The 18,996-nt window shown below is 47.7% G+C and overlaps 1 long non-coding RNA gene across 3 annotated transcripts in view; it reads right to left on the bottom strand.

Annotated features, from left to right (window-relative positions):
* The window catches only part of LOC123618549 (uncharacterized), a 367,703-nt gene that overhangs the window by 245,805 nt on the left and 102,902 nt on the right, over positions 1-18,996 (bottom strand). The window contains exon 2 of one of the 3 annotated variants that reach the window (XR_012500311.1): positions 10,766-10,874. The exons of 1 other annotated variant lie outside the window; for it this stretch is intronic. This is a non-coding gene — a long non-coding RNA (uncharacterized LOC123618549). The remainder of the gene's footprint in view (positions 1-10,765; positions 10,875-18,996) is intronic. One more of the 3 variants, XR_012500310.1, reaches the window with a different exon arrangement.

Here is an 18,996-nt window from a genome sequence, read left to right as displayed (position 1 = left end):
GATCAGCTACTCAGCCACGTGACTGCCTTTGTCCAGTGAAACGTGAGCATAAGTGACTTGCAACTTCCAGGCAGAAGCCTTAAGACCCAGTGTGAAATCCGCTGTGTTCCCACCCCCCTGCTCTGGTGACTGGCAACAGGCCAGGTGCAGAATCTCCATCAGTCAGCCTGGATGCCAGCGTGCGAAGGGCAGGAGCCCAGCCCCAGCTCCACCCGGGATGGACATGTTGTATGAGCAAGAATTTAGCCCTTGTCGCCTTAAGCCACTGAGAGTCTGGGGTGGCTCGTGACTGCAGCACCACTTAGACTGTCCTGATGGCTACGGGGGATGTGGTGAGACAAATATGAGATGGCCCTGCCCTCAAGGGAATCACAGTCCAGTGGACAGAAAAATCAGTCCACAAATATCAGTAACCCTGGCCTGATTTCAGAGGCTCTGTCTCCATCACGATGCTCTCCTGCTACACAAAGGTGCTCACTCCTGTGACACACACGGCCCCGGAACCGGCTGGAGGGAACATGAGTACGTGCATGCACTTCTCTGAAGGAAAGAACAAGCTCTCCCCTAAATGTTGTCTCCTGAAATGCCCACCGTGGGGATGTGTGGTCCATCTGGAAAATTCATGATTCTCCAGCCCAGCGAGTGGCCCGATTCATCCTTGAGTCAGGAATCGCCCTGTGGGCAGCTGTGTAAACTCTGAGGGAAATGGGATATCGATTTGCAATCTCTTAGATACACACACAGCCTCCTTCAAAGCAGTGGCTCCCGACCTCTGTGTCGCCAACCCCTTCTTATTCTTTCTCTCCTTCAGACTCATGTTTGGAAAGACATTTTCTCCAGAACAATTGGTATCTATTAAGTAATAGTTCCTTTCTTCCAGGCAGGTAATATCTTCTTTTTTTCAATGTCATTCCAGGTTTTAACCCGCAACCCTTAGTCACCAGTTCGTCTTTATCTCACTCTGTGCCAGTGATTCACAAACTTGAGCCCTGGGTCCCAGCCCCAGAGATCCTGATACAGCCTGCCTGAGCCGGTGCCTGGGCACCTGCATTTCAGCAAAACCACCCAGGTCACTCTGGTGCTGGAAGTCGGTGCAACAGATGGAAGAAATGCTGATTCTAATGCTCCGTCAGAGAGGCCCTGGACCCTCCCAACTCCAGGAACTGCTGATGATCTGAAAACGTCCCCCGACTCTCCTCAGCCCCTCTGCTGAGATCACATCTGGCTCCCCCTCAACTCTCCATGTCACCACCAGCCAGGCTCCTAACTGGTCTCCCTGTCTTTAGTTCCCCACCCCAGTCCCATTCCACACCACATCCCACGTCCAGCATAGCGACCCGGCTGCACAGCCTCCCTGAGAACCCTCTGCTTTCAATAAGCCTTTATTGGGCACTTGCTGAATGCTAGGCAGGCACTACTCTGAGCACTTTACATCTGATATTCTATTTAATCTTCACGAAATCCTGGTGACATAGGTCTCCTTTTAGTCCCATCTTACAGGAACGGTAACTAAGAAGCAGGCAGTTGATGTAATGGGGTCCCAGGCAAGAGGAGGCCTTTAGCCTACAATTTACAGTCCTTCTTTTTCCATATTGCCTCTATCCCATCCATCGAGAGGCTTCATCACACATGTGTGTGGACACCCCAGCCTGCACAGCAAAACTTCATCCATGTGCCGCACCGTGGGCATGGCTCAAAGTGGGAATGTTCACACCAGTAGCAGGGTGCACCCTCAGAAGGATGGACTCAGCTAAGAGGTTCATGCAACCCCTTGAAGTAGGTTCAGGGACGTTTGAACAGGAATCATAAGGTTGCATGGTCTAGAACAAGGGAACGTGTGTTCTGGGCAGGCATGTCCCCTCAACCCCCTACCTCCTCACCCCACAGAGGGCATGGCCAGAGAACCAGAGCGAGTCCTCTACAGTCCTCTTTGCCAGGACCGAAGGCACTACTGCGAAGGTGCTGCAACAGTGGGCGAGGATCAAAGTACAGCTGGACTCCAAAGCCCACAACCTCAGTTAACACTTCCCTCCGCTCCCTCCACGTTCAGACTTCTCAGCATGGAGCCTGCCATCTAGTCCTGGCTGCCCTGGGCAGCTTCCTGCCTGGATCCTCCCTCCTCCACGCACAGAGCCCCCCCGCCTCTGTTTCTGACCCAAGCTCTGATTTGAAAATTCTGAGCCATGGCGTGCTCTCTCTTCTCTCCCTGGCTTAGGAGCTCTGTTTCATGTTATCTGAAATGGGCTTCTCTTTCTTTTTCACCTGGACAACTTCTAATTACTTAAATTTCAGATCAAATGTCCAGAGCAGATTTTTTTGTCCCACTCTTACAGTCATCACATTACAATGGCGTGCGGACGGACCTGAGCATCTCTACCACCTCAGAACCCGGCACGGGGTCTGGAACATTCAGTGTCAAATAAATGTTTCTGACAACAATCACACCAAACCTGTTGACAAATCACTCTCAGCTGTTTCCAAAATACAAATAATTTTTAAAGAGATAAAAACCTATCTTGTGAAAAAAAATTTTTTTAACCTATCTAGTATGGGAAATTCAAAGTGTGTCTGTCTTAAGTAGAAAAAGAGGTTCATCGTTAGCAAAATAATTGGAAATAACCCAAATGATCATCAAGAAGGCAACTGGTTAATCAAATTAAGGACACAAGGTATAATGGAATGCTATGCAGATGTTAAAAAGGATGGAGAACATTTACTTTGACATGAAAATGTTCAATGAAAGCAGCAATGACAGGTCAGAAGATAATGATCATATTTAAATTTATATACTTAAAATGTGTATTAAATATAGGTGTACTCATTTAAAAATGCTTGACATTACATATACCACAATATTAAGCATCATTCCCCTTAGCATGCAGGATTGGGAGATTCATTAATGTCTTGCATTAATGAATTGTTGGATTATTTGTATTTAGAGTATTTATTTTATTCTTATAAAAATCCAAAGTGGCACAAAGTTGGAAACCTCCTGATGGTATCATCTTTGGTGGAAGTTGCAGGCAGCCTTCCAGAGGGTATGCTTCGAAAGGGCCACCCCTAGTCTGCATGCATCAGCCCTGGGGTGTCTGCCAGAGCCCCAGCCTTGCAGCCTGCTCTCTCCAAAGGGCCAAGTGAGAAAGGAGAGTCACTGCCTCCCACACCTCCCCTTACCATCTTGAGAAAAAGTCACGAGCCTGCATCCGTCCCTGCTTCTATTCCCTGCCAGAGGATGTACTCCTAAAAGGTAGATCTCCAGTCTCAGAAGCAATGCCAGCCTTGGGGGAGGAAGGAACTCCAGTCAGCAGTGGGCTTCAGGACCATGGAGGAGGAGGACCAAAAACGTCACTTCCTTAGAAGGAAGCAATGACTTATTAAATATCTGATTTGTGTCTAATCTTCTTAAATACAACATCACACCTGATCCCCCTGACAACCCTCTGACTGGATACTAACATCTCCATTTCACAGATGAGGAAACTGAGGTTCAGGAAGGTTAAGCAATTTGCTGAAGGCCATTTGGCTAGGATGAAAGAAAGCAGATGTTGAAACCTATTCACTCAACAAATATTTGTTGAAGTCCTTCAACATGCCAGGGACAGAGTTTATAGGAATAACAAAAAGACAAGGTCCCTGACCGCAGAGAACTCACATTCGGGCTAGCTCCAAAGCTGAACTGTATTCCTATAGCACCACCTGGTTAGAGTTTATGTTGTCTAAGGACAAATCCTTGGAGATTTGCTTCTCCTATGTTGAGAGAGGCGTTTCCATTTCTCACCTCTGAAACAGTCCCAGGTAGGACTGTACAGTGTCTTATATACATCAGGACAGAAAACACAGCCTTCCAAGGCAAAGGCTCTTGGAAAGTTGAGGATAAATTCCTGGCAAATATGAAGAGAAAGTCACATTGTCAACTAGGTTTCATACATGGTGGTGCTCAGAAAATAAAATCCCACAGACTCCAGAAGGACGCCCCACGGGATCTGTCCATGGTGACACACCAGGCTGCTACGCTTGGCCTCTGGGTGGCTCTGACATCCTGGCTGTTTCTGCCTTCATCCTTCCCCTGCTCATCTCCTCCCCTTGACTTAAATAATGTCCTGATGGGTCATGAACAATCTGTCAGGCTACACCCCAGACTGCCTGCCCCAGAGCCATAGTGCAGAGCTTCACCCAGGCCCCTCTGCACCCCCTGCCTATCCCACTTTTCTTGGGTGAGCACTAAATTAGAAAGTCACTGTTGACTCTTTTGAAGTTTTGAGCAATGTATCTGCAGCTTTCCCTGCAGAGTAAAAAGAAAAAACTAAGTAAGTTTAGGGGGAAAAAAAGGAGACTGAGTATGATCTTCAGGCCTGGGAAATGGAAGCTTAAGAGGAAGCTCCAGTCTTGTAGGGAGTAGGGTGGGAACCTGGGCTGGTCATCTATCCTCATCTCCCATCATCCTTGTCACCCTCCTCTGGACGTGCTTTGTGTTGTTCTTGTCCCTCTTAAAGTGAGAAACCCAAAGCAAAAGGTAAAATGTAAGCCTGGAGTAGTTCAAACTCTTAAAACTGTAATTTGTAAGAAATGCACTTTTCATCACAAGCCAACACACACATACGTGTCTAGATGTGTGCACATACAGACCCACAACATGCATTCCTGGAACAGAAGTTTTGCAGAGCAATTCTTTACTACTTGCCATGAACTCTGTTTTTTTCTGATATCTGACCACGACTTGCAAACGTGATTTCCTGACTCACAGTGGACCACCGCCCTCAGACTGAAAAACATTTTGTCCGGGGTAAGGACGTTAACTTACTCATTGTTGGGAGCTGAGTAAGGGACTTATGTAAGCCCTCATTCCCTCATATGTAGAGTTTAAAAAATACAGCTTGGGGGTCCACGTGCTGTTGTGAGAATTAAAGGTGCTAATGTACATGAAACACTTAGCACACACAAGGCCTGGAATGATACACAGTCAATCAATACAAGTTCTCTGTCACTGTCATTTTATTCTCTAGCTGTAATCTCACCAGTCTAGAGCAGAGTGAGACCATGCACCCCCTACTGCTCTTAAAGCCAGTGAGGATCGTATTTACGTTCTTACAAGCACAGTGACATCATCATTATTGGCCGATATTGACCTTGCCCTCAGTCAAAATCTCTTAAATCCTTTTTAAGCATGCTTCGTTCTTTCTCCAGCCCTCTCGCAGCCAGCAGGTGACTCGCCGATGTTTTGAACTTAAACGGGTGCCCTTACGTTTATATCAGCCATATCTCATCCGATGGTTTTAGTGCCACATTCTATTTTGAAACACAGGCTGGTCCCCCAGGCGGCAGAAGCCCTCAGCGTACACTTTGGGAATTATACAAGGGAACCTGGACCCTCTCCTCACCCAGAAAACCCAACAATCATAACTCCTCTCTTTCAGCAAGCAAATGACTTGTAGTTTGTCACACACTGACAATGATTTTATAAAAGAGGGAAGAGAACTCATTTCCCCCGTTTTACAGATGAGAAAACTGTCTCATGTAGCATGGTTAGAGCATCTGTAAAAAAAAAAAAAAAAAAAAGAGAGACCCTGCTAATTAGTGGCAGAACTTAGATGGATATCTATGTCTCCTGAATAATAAGTTGTTGTTCTCTTGACTACCCTGGACCTCTGCACAGACGGCATCTGAGGTCAAGTCTAGGAGAGGCAGTAGTGAGTATGTGAGTGACTTACAAATGGCTTGGAATCTCTGACTATATTCCAAAACCAAATAGGCGTGGTTCCTGGCTTGTCCAAGAACATCTACGCATCCGGGCCAGAATCCGTACAACACATCTGCCTGCACTCATCAGTCACCTTTCTTTGCCTCCCCCAAGGGTTCTACTGTCCCTTTGCCCATTGTCACTGCAGGCAACTGGTCCCTAGACTTCCAATCAACACTGCTTAACACCTTTGACTCCCAAAGAAGAGAAAGGAAAAAAAAAACACTTGAAGTTCAAAATATCTGACATCAACCATTCGGAAAGGTGACACACCACCATAATTGTTAGCAGCGTGAGCTTTAGAACAAATGCTAGATTGGGCTCCTGGTTCTTGTACCTGTTCAGCTGTGTGACTCTGGGCTAGTTACTAACCTCTCTGAGCCTTCACAGCCACATCTATAAGTAAGAAATAATAGTACTATGTCAGAGGGCTGTTGAGAGGATTCGATGATATAAAATATATCAGACATTCGTCTTAAGCTGAGCTCCCCAGAAACAGAGCCTGAGACGAGGAGAGCTCTCCAGAGAAGGGGCGTGAGGGAAGCAGCATTGGATGAGGAAGAAAGAGCAGCAAGGATGAAGGATGTGGTCTCAGCCCAAAGCTGCCTTCAGCCTGATCCTGCAGGGAGCAGGGAGCTCTGGAGCACAGAGCCAGTCCCAAATCAAGGCAAGGTGGCCGGCCTGGGTTAGTTAGTAACTGCTGCTGGCCAGGGCAGGTGTGGTGGCTGCTACTCAGCCAAGGGGACAGCTGTTAGCAGCTGGACGGTGGATGTGCAGACAGTGTACACGTTCTACAAGGCACCAACAGCATCCCCCACAAAACAGAGCCTGGCAAATCTAAGTGCTCATGTGATGGTAGTTATCATTATTATTTTAAATTGTCCTCACAAGTTTCAGGCTGAGCCAGTTTTATAGCAGAAACCATTACACATCTTAGGCATCTGTTTTGGGCTCTAAGACCTGAAGCAGTAAAGACCCGGTCTGCGGTGATAACCTAATGGCAGGAAGAAAATTTCCCTTCTCTGATCTGGAAACCAAATGCCCTGAATTGCCCAACATCAGAAACTGCAGAAAACCTTAACAGGATGTTTTGACATACATAGTTCAGGCTTCAGACAGCTGCTTCCCAGTGGAAACAGGAACTACGTAAAGAAAAAGGCAAGGTTTGGAGAGTCGAAATGACAGGATAGATCAACTTGAAAAGCTTAATGTGCAAAGCTCTGTGTGCAGAATGATTGTGCCAAGATGACAGTTTTTCAAAGATTTTCTTTGCCCTTTATAGGGTCACAGGAAACAGGGGTATTTTCCCAGAGTCATTAGGAAAATAGCCTTGTGTCATCTTCAACTATCATATCTGGGGTCCAGACTTTGGAAAACAAAGAGCTGCAAATATCGGGCTAGCCACAGGCAGGCAAGAAGAGAGACCCCAGTTGTATGCTCCCCACTGTCTCCTGTCTGTTCATCAAACATCATCTATACACTGATGACTTCTGTATCTAAGCCCTGGTTAGGACCCCTCCGATAATCGCCAAGCTCAAATACCCAAGAGTCTATTCACAACTCCACTCGGCTGTCTAACAGGCATCTCACAATCAACACGACCAAGTGGAACTCCCGATGTCCCCCCACCCCACCTGTGCTCCTCCCACAATTTCCCCATCTGTATATAGCGCAACACAATTTTCTCAATTGCTCAGGTCAAAAACACCATCTCCCTCATTCTCTTGCACAGCACATATCTAATCTCTCAGCAAATTCTGCTGGATCTCCCTTCAAAATATTCCAAGCACCTGACTCCATCTTGCTAGCCCAAACCATCATCCTCCCTCACTGGGATTCCTGCAGCAGCCTCCCTCAGTTCTCCCTGTGACTGCCCCACTCCCTTGGGTCTGTTTCCAACACCACGACCACAGGAATGCTTTTGAACTGTGAGTCGGATCATGTCACTCCTCTTTCCAAAGTCCTTCCCATCTCACTCAGAGTAAAAGCTGGACCCCCAGCAGTGTTCCCCAGGACCAGTTTGCATGATCCCAGCCCTCATTAGTTCTCTGAACTTACCCTGTACTACTCTTTCCCCCTCCCTCCCTCCACTCCACATACACTGGACTCCGTGCTCTTCCTTGACCATGGCAGACATGCTCTGGACTCACAGCTTTTGGCCCTCCTGTCCCCTCTGCCAGGAACACCTTTATCAGAGGCCAGTGTAGCTAGCTCCCTTGGATCTTTCCCCAAATGCCACCTCCTCCATGAAGCATTCCCTTCCCATCCTACTTAAACTGCACCACCACCAGCCCCTCACCTGCAAGTCCACATTTCTGCTTTATTTATTCCTTAACACTTGTCATCACCTCAAATACTTCCACTTTACCTATTTACTCTGTTTTCTGCCTCTCCAACTAGACTGAAAGGTCCATGAAGTCCCAAAGTTTTGTCTATGTTTACTCACTGTCATATCCCCAACACTCAAAACAGTGTCTGGTAAATAACTGACACTCAATAAATATTTCCCAAATAAATGGATGAATAAATTCACTTCAATGCTTTTTGGGTAAATTGATTCCCTATTTAACAAGAGTAAATTCATTTTTAAAGGAAATGTGTATCTAGACTGCAAATGAACCAGAATCAATAGTCATACAGAGAAGTTATCCAGAAAAAGAAATACAATGAAAAGAAAATGCTGTTATTAAATCTAGCTAGATATTGTTGCCAGCTCATCTCTAAGCCTGCAGCATAATCTCTCTTTTCTAAAAAGGGAGATCAGCAAGTGTTTAAAGACAGACTAGCACCAAAGTGAGACTGTTGTTTAACTAATCAAAAGAGTCAATAAAGAATTGAAAGATAAATAGCTTTCCAACTCTTTGATTCAATGTTAACTGTTCGTGGGTCTGTGTATCATCCCCCTACCATCCGTAAATATTGAGCATCCCACACTTCTGGAAGCAATGAAATAGATATTAATGACCTTCCATTTTCTGAGCATCAGTTCCTCCCACAATTTCCCCCCATCTATCTAGGGCAACTCAATTTTCTCAATTGCTTAGGTCAAAAACAATATCATCATCTCCATCATTCTCTTACCTAGTACATAGCAAATCTGTCAGCAAATCCTCTTTGCTCTGCCTGCAAAATACACCTAGGATCTGACCACCTATTACTACTTGCAGTACCCCTCTTCTAAGTTGTTGGGTAGGGAGGTACCGAGAGGGGTTGCACGTGGATAGTGCCCCAAAGACATTCACAATGCAGATGAGAGATAGAACATGCATGTAATTGACATGTACATGGTGGAGGGTAGAACATTGTAAACTCTGCCAGAGACGCAGAGACCACGCGCGGTGGGACCTGTGGTTCATTAGATTAATGTTCAGCAAATACTTGTTTACACACATACACACACATCCTCATAAGAAGAACGTGCCTCTTTGCACACTGACATTAGGGGCTTGGACGTGTGGCTTGCTTTGTCCAATAAGATGTGAGCAGAATGACAGTTTGTGAATTCAGAGTCAAGGCTTTAAGAAACATTGCACATTTCAGCTGGTCCTGTGGGAGCATTCAAATTCTTTCTTGAGAAAAGTATGTCTCAGCCAGCCATTCCCCTTCCAGCCTGAAGCATGCAGGGCTGCCCCTGCTAACCTGCAGGGACATGGGCAAGAAACAAATGCTTATTTTTATGTGCTGCTGAGTGTAGGGGCTGTTTATTATGCATCATGAATGTGACCAGAGCTGATTAAGACAGAAACTGACATGAAGAAGAGGTGATTTGGACTGGAAATCAATTAGGGATATTTCCTGATCAGGGTGGCATTGCAGGTGGACTTCATAACACTCACACCATATCCAAGGCACTCTGGGTTGCGAACCAATGGGGTCTGAGAAGAAAATATCCCAGAGAAGGCTATGCCAGGGATGGGAAACACCTCTGAAAACTGCTTATGACCTCACAGCCCATAAAGGATAAGAAAGAAGGAAAAAGAAGAGAAAGCTCAAGATGTTTGTTTTTACCCTCTAAATATTTGGTTGTTTGGTGTTTGCTCTTGAGTGGTTTGTTCATTTGTGTGTCTGCCTGCCCTTGTAAGCATTAGCGTGCCCTCTTCTGTTTTCACGCCTCCCATTCATGCCTCCCAGAAGCCTGCTGCCACTCTGATCAGAGCCAGCACCACGATGTACATTCTCATATGTGTGCCCTTGGGAACTGGTAAGAATCTGTACCAATCTGAGTACCCCCAAAGACAGAGCCTGAGACAAGGACTCAACTCGGGGTGTTTGAGAGGTTTCTTTGGGAAAGCAGGAGTGAGGGAGTCAGGAGGGAGAGTGAGAAGGAAGGCCAAGTGAAATGTACCTGGAGAGCAGGTGATGCTGTGGGCACCTGGGGCTCAGTCAGTCACATTGGGGAGCCTCTGATGAACCCCATAGAATGTTCCCTGGAACTGCCGCCCCCAGAGAATGAGAGGCATTTATCCACCACCCGTCATCCTCCTTTGATTGAGGGTCTCCCCAGTGATGTGAACTCCCTTCCACCACTTCTTGGTGGCACCTGCCCTGAACTGAGGGTCCTTCCACTGAGGCAGATACAAAAGAGATACAAAAAAGCATCGGAAGCTTGACGCAGGACGCTGTCCACCCTCCCAGTGCTGAAATCAGATGCGCAGAGGGGATATGGCTCGGCGCAGCACACTTGTCTGCTACAGCTGGGAGAGGGGAGGGGGCATTTCAGCAGAGGCCAACCACACATGCCTCAGATTCAACACATTCCAGGCTAGGTCATCATCCCCTCTCCAAAACCCTGCTCTTTGCCCCAAATTTCTAAGCTCAGGGAATGGCCCACCACCTACTCCACTTTTGACACTTCAGAGGTATCATCCATTTCTCCCCCTCCCCTACCTTTCAAATCAAAACATGGACTCTGAGTCAGAGCCAGAATATTCCCCAACCACCATCACCACCACTCCGACAGTCACCCTCCCCCATTACCCTGCTGTGTTTTCTCACAGCACCATCATGCTTCCAAATGTGCTTGCTTACTCACTACTAATGTGTCTGTCGTCTGCTTCCATGCCTGGGATGCAAGCTCCAGAAAGTAAGACCTTCTCTTCCTGGTTCACCCCTGTATCTCCAGTGCCCAGGACGGTATCTGGTAAGAGATTGTCACTAGGTAAGTGTCTGTTGAGTGGACAGGTAGCTCATGGGGAAGGGAGTCCAAAGGCTCATCTGGTTTCATCAAGGCAAAGGTCAGTTCACCATCACCATGTCTGTCCCCTTCAAGCTGGCCCCAAATATATGTGGCATACGTGAAGCATTATGCACAAACCCACCCCCTGGACAAGGAGGAAGGCTACAGGAAGTAAACAATTTTATGTAGAGCATCCAAGTTGGAAAAAAAAAGTCTGTTGGATCTTTGAGGTTCAACATACCAGTTGTAATTTTTTTCAGCCGTACAATTTTGCATTTCAGTGAATGGCAGGGGAGTTGCCAACAGCCAGCAATCCTCTACCCAGCCCTACCTGGGCCCCCCACCTACTCCCCCTCCTCTTCAGAGCTGTGGCCTCCCTATCTCGCCCACCAGCTCCTCAAGGACGCTCACTATCAATACCAGACCCGGAGGGGGACATTTCTCTTGCTGGTGTACCAGAATTTCCTTCCTGAGAGGAGAACACAAAGATTAACTAGGTGAGGAATTTTTCCCTTGGCTCTGAAGCTTGGCACATTTGTCTGATCCAGCACATATTCTCCTGGAGACAGGCTAAATTAAAATACTAATGGACTGCTGTATTTAAAATATATTTACCAATGATTAACAGCTCGGTAGGTGATGTATGTTTCAATAATTTCTTATTACAACATGGGGAAATCTCAATAAATATTCTCAGGGTAATTAGCGGGTGTTTATTTAACATTCAGCTATGTTTTCCTGCACACCCAGAAGTGTGTCATTGTGCCAGCCAGACCCCTCCCTCATACAGAGAGGGACCCAGCACTCGGGAAATAGCCCTCCCACAGAGATATTTGGTTTGGGCCACATTATTGCTGAATAAGTTTCAGGTGATTTGTTGCTAGCTTTAAAAAGAGAATGCACATAGAAGTTTTCACTTGCAGCTTCTCTGACACTTCTGAAAATCTGGTAACACCCAGCTTTCCCCCAGAGCCACCCTCAGTGGAGACTAAGTCACAGCTATCCACTGTACCAGAGTGATTATTTAAAGATCAGCCTAGGCCCCACAGGTATTTAAGTTTGCAACTCTGACATGCTCTGACCAGTCTTGCATTGGACCACCTCAAGGATGATGCTCAAACACTGCACAAATGCCACAGGCAGAGTTGTTAGCAAAGGAACAGGTAGAGGGGACCACTGCTCAGACTTCTGGGACACTGGCCAGCTGGACCAGGCCACCCATGTACGGCCACACCCTGGAGCCTCTCTTCCCTTGACCCCCAAACCAAGTAGGGTAGAGAACACTGGTTGGTATACAGTCTAGACTCAAAGCCATGAGAGTCTGGCTCAAAACACAGTGCCCTTAACCACCACTGATCTATTGTCTGGGCAGCTGGAGTGAGCGTAGGTAGGTGCCTACCTCACTTCTACATGCACACGCATACACACACATACACACACACACATATACACACACACATCCCAAGCCCAGATTTTGTCCAGGATAGCAATGTGTTCAGCTAAAACATTAATCTCACCACCTCCTTTGCACATAAAAGTACCAACATGGCCCAGTTCCGACCAAAGGTTTCTAAGCACGAATCCCTAGAGAAAGGCTTCCTTCCCCTGCAGGCAGTGTCTTCCTAGGAAAAACCCTTGGCCCAACTTCCCAGCCTGATCCAGAAACTTCCATGCAATCCTCTCACTCTTTTTGTCCATCAAAGTTGAGAACCCAGAGGAGTACAGAGCCATAGAGGAGACAGAACATGGGTCCCCAAAAGACCCCAAGGAGCAGAGCCCCTGCGCCGGCCCATACTGGACCACGATGTGAGTAAGAAATCTTTTTGTCGCATTAAAGCCACTGACATTTGGGGATTGCCTATTACCATAATCAGCCTATCCTGTTGAACATACCCATTTATCTCTCTTATCAAAAGCCAGGAGGGTGGACAGTGTTTTGAAGACCTTCCCCTTAGTCCTAATGCTGATCCCCACTGGTGCAGGCTCCTAGGGTGGGGAAGCCATCCTCTCTCTGCCCCTTGAATAGGGCTCCCCCAAGGGCCCACCAAAAGGAGGGATGAAGCTCTCTTCCAAGCCAGAAGCGTTCGCCTCGGGTCAGCCTTCCTAGTGGGTCCAGTCCTGGCCAACTCTGGTCAGGGCCCTGGGAGGGAGGCAGAAATTCTGACCCTGCTTCTCTCAGCCTCATACTGCAGAGTCCTGATCTCATCTCTAACCCAAAGGCTGCCCTGAGGCTCCCTCCTTTGGGTCCTAGTTCCTGACTGTGACCCCATTCCTCCTTCAGCCAAGGAGGGAATCACCATCAAATCTCACAAGAACGGAGCAAAACCAGCAGCTCTGCTATGGACCCCATGATCAGCTGGTGCCCCGCTGACAATCTGGGCTCCTCCCTGTGCGCACAGCTGACTTTTCCCAGCCTTGTCACTCCCAGGGAAATAAATACGCTCAGGTGCACTTTCCATGAGCATCAGTACTGACCCAAGGGTGGATGCTTCAAACTTGGATGAGCCACTTCATCTCCTTCCGTGGAAATCCCTTGGGTGAGCTCCCTTCAGGGCAGATGGCCAGTGGTCCTCCCCATTGAGCCCCACCCTGAGGGGCTCAGAACTGTGGCCAAAGAGATGGTTTCCAAAGAGCTGGAAATGCCCGGCCAGGGAAGTCTGCCCTCTGCACTACCCATGTCATCATCCCAATCCAATGTGACCGCCCCTCCCTTCTTACATGCAGATCAGCTCTCTGGGCAGTGCCTCAGGGGGAGCAGAATGAGAGGGAAGCTAGAAGGACTCTGGTTGTTGATGGCGGCCCAGAGAGGAAGCAAAGACAGTCCAGGTTGTCATTCCAAAGATGAGGGGAGTGCCGTCCAGGGAATGTCCTGGAATGTAAATCCAGTGGACTGGAGGATGGTGCTACATCCTCAGTCCATCAACCCTGCCCCATGCTGTGGAGCTCCCATCCGGTACTAATTGCCCCAGCCCATCTCAAACTCCACGCCTCTCCCAACCTATCTGTGCCCTTGGGAAGAGACTCCATAATAACTTTTGTTGGTCCCTACTCAGATTCTGTCCTCAGGGAAAAATGGCCAATGGTGGCATCACCTTACCCCTCAGGCCTGACTTTCAGTCTTATTCCTCAGTACTTCACTGCTCTCCTTACCTGCTTTTAAGTACTCCGGAAAACATCCCACCCCCTGCCCAGCCCAGCCCGGGACTTCGCTATACAGCCTTTCTCTGTCTCTCTGTCCCTGGCTTTCTCTCTGCCTCTGTCTCTCCCTCTTTATCTCTCTCTCTCTAGCTCTTAGCTCTCCCAAACCTGTCTCCCTCTAGTCCTTCTCTTCATGTCACCTTGAATATCGTTATTTCTCTAGATCCCTGCCCCACCCCCACCCACCCTCCCTCCCTCATCACTCAAAATCCCATCTCGGGGAGTGAGGGGGGTGGAGGCCAGCAGGACGAGCAGCCCGAGCAGAAGGCAGTGTTTGATTTCTCTGCAGAAGGGCTGTAAATTCCCTCTGCCACTCTCTGCCAGAAGAGACCTGTCTCACTGCGTCTCAGCGGCTGGCGGTGAGGACAAGAAGCGCAGACCTGGGGAGGCAGGAAGCCCTGACCCAGGGCTGGGGCTGGAGGAGAGTGAGTGCAGGCTCAAGGGCCTCTCTTAGGTCTGCTCGTATCAAAACCACACATCTCTTCTCTTCAGCAACTTCTGCTGAGCTTCGCCCAACCACCAGTAAATGGTGTTCTTGTGGCTTGTGGGGCACTGAAACACATGCAAGTCCAATTGTGGACCCTAAAGAATCCCCCACACACACAAAGGGCTCTAGCTGTTACTTTCACTTCTAATCGCCCTCTGGGTCTCTCTCCACATTTCTGGGTCTCATGATGGTCTCCAGCCCTCGTTAGCATTGCTGTTTACACACTTAAAACCCAATTTCACTGTAATTTCTCCGACCCTTGGTAGCGTTGACAGATTTGGCCAATGGACAAACTTTATGCAGCCTGCAGTATTTTTAAATCATTTTAATTAATTGCCAACTCTTAGAAATTAGAAAATTCCATGTTAAAATTTACTTTTCAGGGTTCTGTTTCAGTGTAGTCAGCCCACACAGAGAGTCTGTCACCCTACAAAGGAGAAGACTGCAAATAACCTACAAAGTCATTTTTCCCAAACCCATCAGAGAGCTGAGGTTACCCAGCATCCACACAGCTTGAAATCTAAGGGGAGAGAGGCCACTCCAAAGCAAGTCAGGACAGGAAATCTGGCTCGAGAGGACAGGGCAGACCCCATTCTGATGAGACGGAAAAACTCAGCTCAAGTTTAGAGGCCCACTCAAGGTCAAATGCAGCCTCGAGACCCTCAGGACTCCCTGGGAGCCCCACTCAAGAGTCCAGCCTCACTGGTGGGCTCTTCCCTACCAGCCTTTACGGGCTCACAGGAAGGACAGCAGGAAAGCAGCCAGAAAGGGCAGCCTTGTTCTCAGCAGTGCAGGCCTGGGGAAGGGACCCGGTGTCCCTATGAGAAACGCTGGAAACCCACCCCCTACGCTCCCCACCATCCGTGTTCAGATCCTCTTCTCATATGGAGAAAACCCTGCTGTTCCCCAGGCTCAGGTGAGGAGCTGCTGTCCTCTGCTGGGGAGGGAAGCAAAGAATAAACCTTCTACCTAAGAGGGATGCACAGGAAATAGCAGTGCACTGTCGGCCGGAATCGCACCACAGCAAGAACTCCACTTAGAACCGCCTCCACCTCTGGAATCCCTCTCAAGTCCTGGCCATCACAAAGCACCTGCCCCCACCCCTTGCTCAGCCCCACTCAGCGTTCCTCAAACCTCCAACATTCCACCTTTATGCCACTCATCACAGGACTACTTGCTAACTGCCATGACAACCCTAAAATATCGGCGGGGGCGTGACACAATCAAACATTTGTATCTTCTTCATGTCAGTCTGATGCAGGTGCAGAGCTTGCTCAGAATCAAACACCTGTAAGAGGCAGAGGTGGGATCAGCCCACACAGCCTGGCCCAGCATTCCTGCCCTGGTCGCTACAGTAGGATCAACTGCTGGTAAGGTTTGTGTTTGCTTTGGAGGTCTACCAGCACACGTGACCACACACGACGGGGATGCCCAATGAGCCCCCAGATGGATGTGGCATCCCCTACCCCAGGACAAGGAAATGTCCTATTTTCCTTCAAGCTTTCCAATCATGGAGCACAAGTCAAAGTTTTCCGACGCCTGAGAAATAAGACTTGGATGAGGGCTTTTGATCAGACAGATAACGCCAAAGACCATGAGCAGAAGTCTCAGCTCTGGACAAGTTCAAGGCTGCATCAGATGAGGAGATCAGGGCCCCAGCTGATGCTGTCAGGGGCTACAATGACCCTCCTGTGGAGTTCCTGCCTCTCCACTCTGCTCTGTCCTTGAGTAAGCAAATATTTTTGAGTGGCTAAGCTAATCGGCATAAGCACATAGCAGGTGCTCAACAGATACTTACAGAAAAGAATTTTACTATTGGAAAAAGAGAAAATAAATGAATAAATGAACAAAGGATCTGCGTACGGGATCCGTAATTTGTCTTTTCTCCTCCGTAAACTTGCACTTGAGCTGGGCGGAAGGTGTCTCCAACGCCAGACAGCGTCATTGGCCCCCTCAAACAGCTTCAAGAACATCTTTGCTCCTTGGCCATGTCTAGGTGGTCTCAGTTAAGGGGGGTCTAACGAAATGAAAGGAATTCACCAAATCGGATGGATGTGGGTGACAGGTTAGCAGCTGTGACAACCATCAGAACAAATAACAGGCAGGAAAGTGTTGGGGTAAGTCTGGGTAGGACCATGAATTCGGTAACCAGATGCTTGAGTGTGAATCCTAACTGAGGGTACGTTCCGATCCAGTCTTTCATTCCTCATTTGTAAAGTGGAGGAATAACAGCGTCTACCTCATGATGTCACCATAAGGATTAGGCGAGTTAATGTTAAATGTGAGTTAGTTGTTTAGAACTGTACGGAAAAGAAAAAGAAATTTTACGGAAGCGTTTTCTGCCATCATTATTGAATAACACTTATGCCAGGGAATCACCCAACATTACTTCAAGCCGTAGCTCTCAGAAACCAAATCCATTTCTTGAATCCCAGCAATCAAGAAGATTTATCAAAGCTCTGACTTCAGAAAACCTAAATGAGGACAACTCTTCAGGTGCCACAAATGGCTTCAACTTCCACCACATCTCCTGCTTTCAGGAGCCAAGGATACAGTCATCAGAGAAGGTAGGAGAAACATTGAGAAACCAGCCCAAAAAGGTCAACTCCTGGGCAGTCTAGACAAACATCTCAATTTTCCTGGCACCCAGGAATCGACTTCCCTGTCTTCATCCCAACAGCCCTGAGGGTCCCGTCTTGATCCCTCTGCTGCAGCCCTTGAATGACAGATACACTTCATGAGCCTTCTAGAACTTCAGAGAGAGCTGCCCTGAAAATCTAAAGTGCTGAGATCAATGCCTTTTAGGATTCCCTAGGGAGAGTATTCTGGGTCCCCAGGAGGTCAGTGCCCCTTTCCCATCTGCCGTGGCGATGCCCTCTCCTACCCCGTGCCTTCTCCATTAACCCAGAGCCCTGAGTTGATTAAACAGCTGCGGCCCCTGTGAGACGCAGAGATGCAAAGGCCATTTGTCTGGCTGCATGGGGCTGAGAATCTGAGAGAGGCAAATGTCAGGCCAGATCAATAAAGCTCTGAATGGATTGGAGAAATGAGGTTTGAGCTTCGGAGTACCTGCTTAGCCAAGGCCCTGGAGAAGGCGATGGATAATAGGTGGTGAGTGCCTCAGTCAGCATGCATGGCAGCCCCCAGCGAGAGGGCAGGGAAGCCAGACTCCAAAGAAAGATCTAGAGTGGGAGAAGAAAGGCCCGGGTTCCAGTCTGAGGCCACCAATAATTCACCATACGAGCTGCTCTCTGGGCAGCATAAAGAAGTCCGGCTCTGGGACCAAAGTTCCAGGTTCAAACCCTGGCTCTACTCCTCACCAACAGTGTGACACTGGGAAAATGACTCAGCCTCTCTGATTTTCAATTTCCTCATCTGAAAAGTGGGGTTAACACTAGCACTCACAGGGGTGGGTACAGCTCAGTGGTAGAGTGCCTGCTTAGCATGCGCTCCTGGGTTCAATCCCCAGAACCTCCATTTAAAAATAAATAAATAATTAAACCTAATTACCTCCCCCAACTAAAAGAGAAAAATATTTTTTAATTTTAAATTAAAAAAAAACCTTTAAAAAGATTTTTTTAAAGAGTACAAAACAAAACAAAACAAAAAATAGTATTCACATCATTGGATTGAGCAAGCTTTAAGTAAAATCAATTCATGTAAAGCTTTTAGAAGAGCCCCCGTTGCATGGTAAGCATTACTAACATTAGCTCATGTTACTGAAAACAATGAGAAAGGAGGAGGATTGTTCTGGAACAGAGATGGCCAGCACTGTGGAGGGCCATTCCTGTGCCTTTTCTTCTGTGAGTCAAGGTAAATACCACAGAACGGCTTCTCATCACCAGTCATCTCCTTCACCCAGTACTCAACAGAGAAACAGCCATCTGAACCAAAGCTAGGAGAAAACTCGGCTGTCTTGCACTCATTGAGGAAAAGCACAGTGTACACAAAATAACAGGCTTTGTACTTCACAAGCAATTTGATACACTCTTCCAAAATTTTGGCTCTCCATTATTTCCTCCTTACGTTCTGGCTTCGGAACCTAAGCTCCACATACAAAGCAGTTGTCCAGGTTTCACTCACCTGCCTACTCTGGAATGTCAGCTACCTGGAATGTTAGGTGGAGGGTGATGTTAAGACTCAGTGACGAGGAGTTCTGAGATCGACTGGCAATGTCTGGCACGGGCAGTGGTGGAACAGATGCCATGTGATGTCTCCCTGGTCAAGTTAACTTCCCAAGGGCTTCCACTTCTGAAAATCTAGGCGCTTATGAAACTCACCAGTGGGACGAAGGGTAAAGATGCAGGAGCAGAGAAACAGCAAACTAAGGGTCTGTTTGTTTGTTTTTTTTAATAGACCTTATTTTTTTAGAGCAGTTTCAGGTTTACAGCAGAATTG

The sequence above is a fragment of the Camelus bactrianus genome, chromosome 18 (assembly GCF_048773025.1).
Source record: "Camelus bactrianus isolate YW-2024 breed Bactrian camel chromosome 18, ASM4877302v1, whole genome shotgun sequence".
In the NCBI taxonomy this organism is placed as follows: Eukaryota; Metazoa; Chordata; class Mammalia; order Artiodactyla; family Camelidae; genus Camelus; species Camelus bactrianus.
The sequence above is the reverse complement of the archived record's forward strand: the minus strand, read 5'-3'. Positions and strand labels throughout refer to the sequence as shown.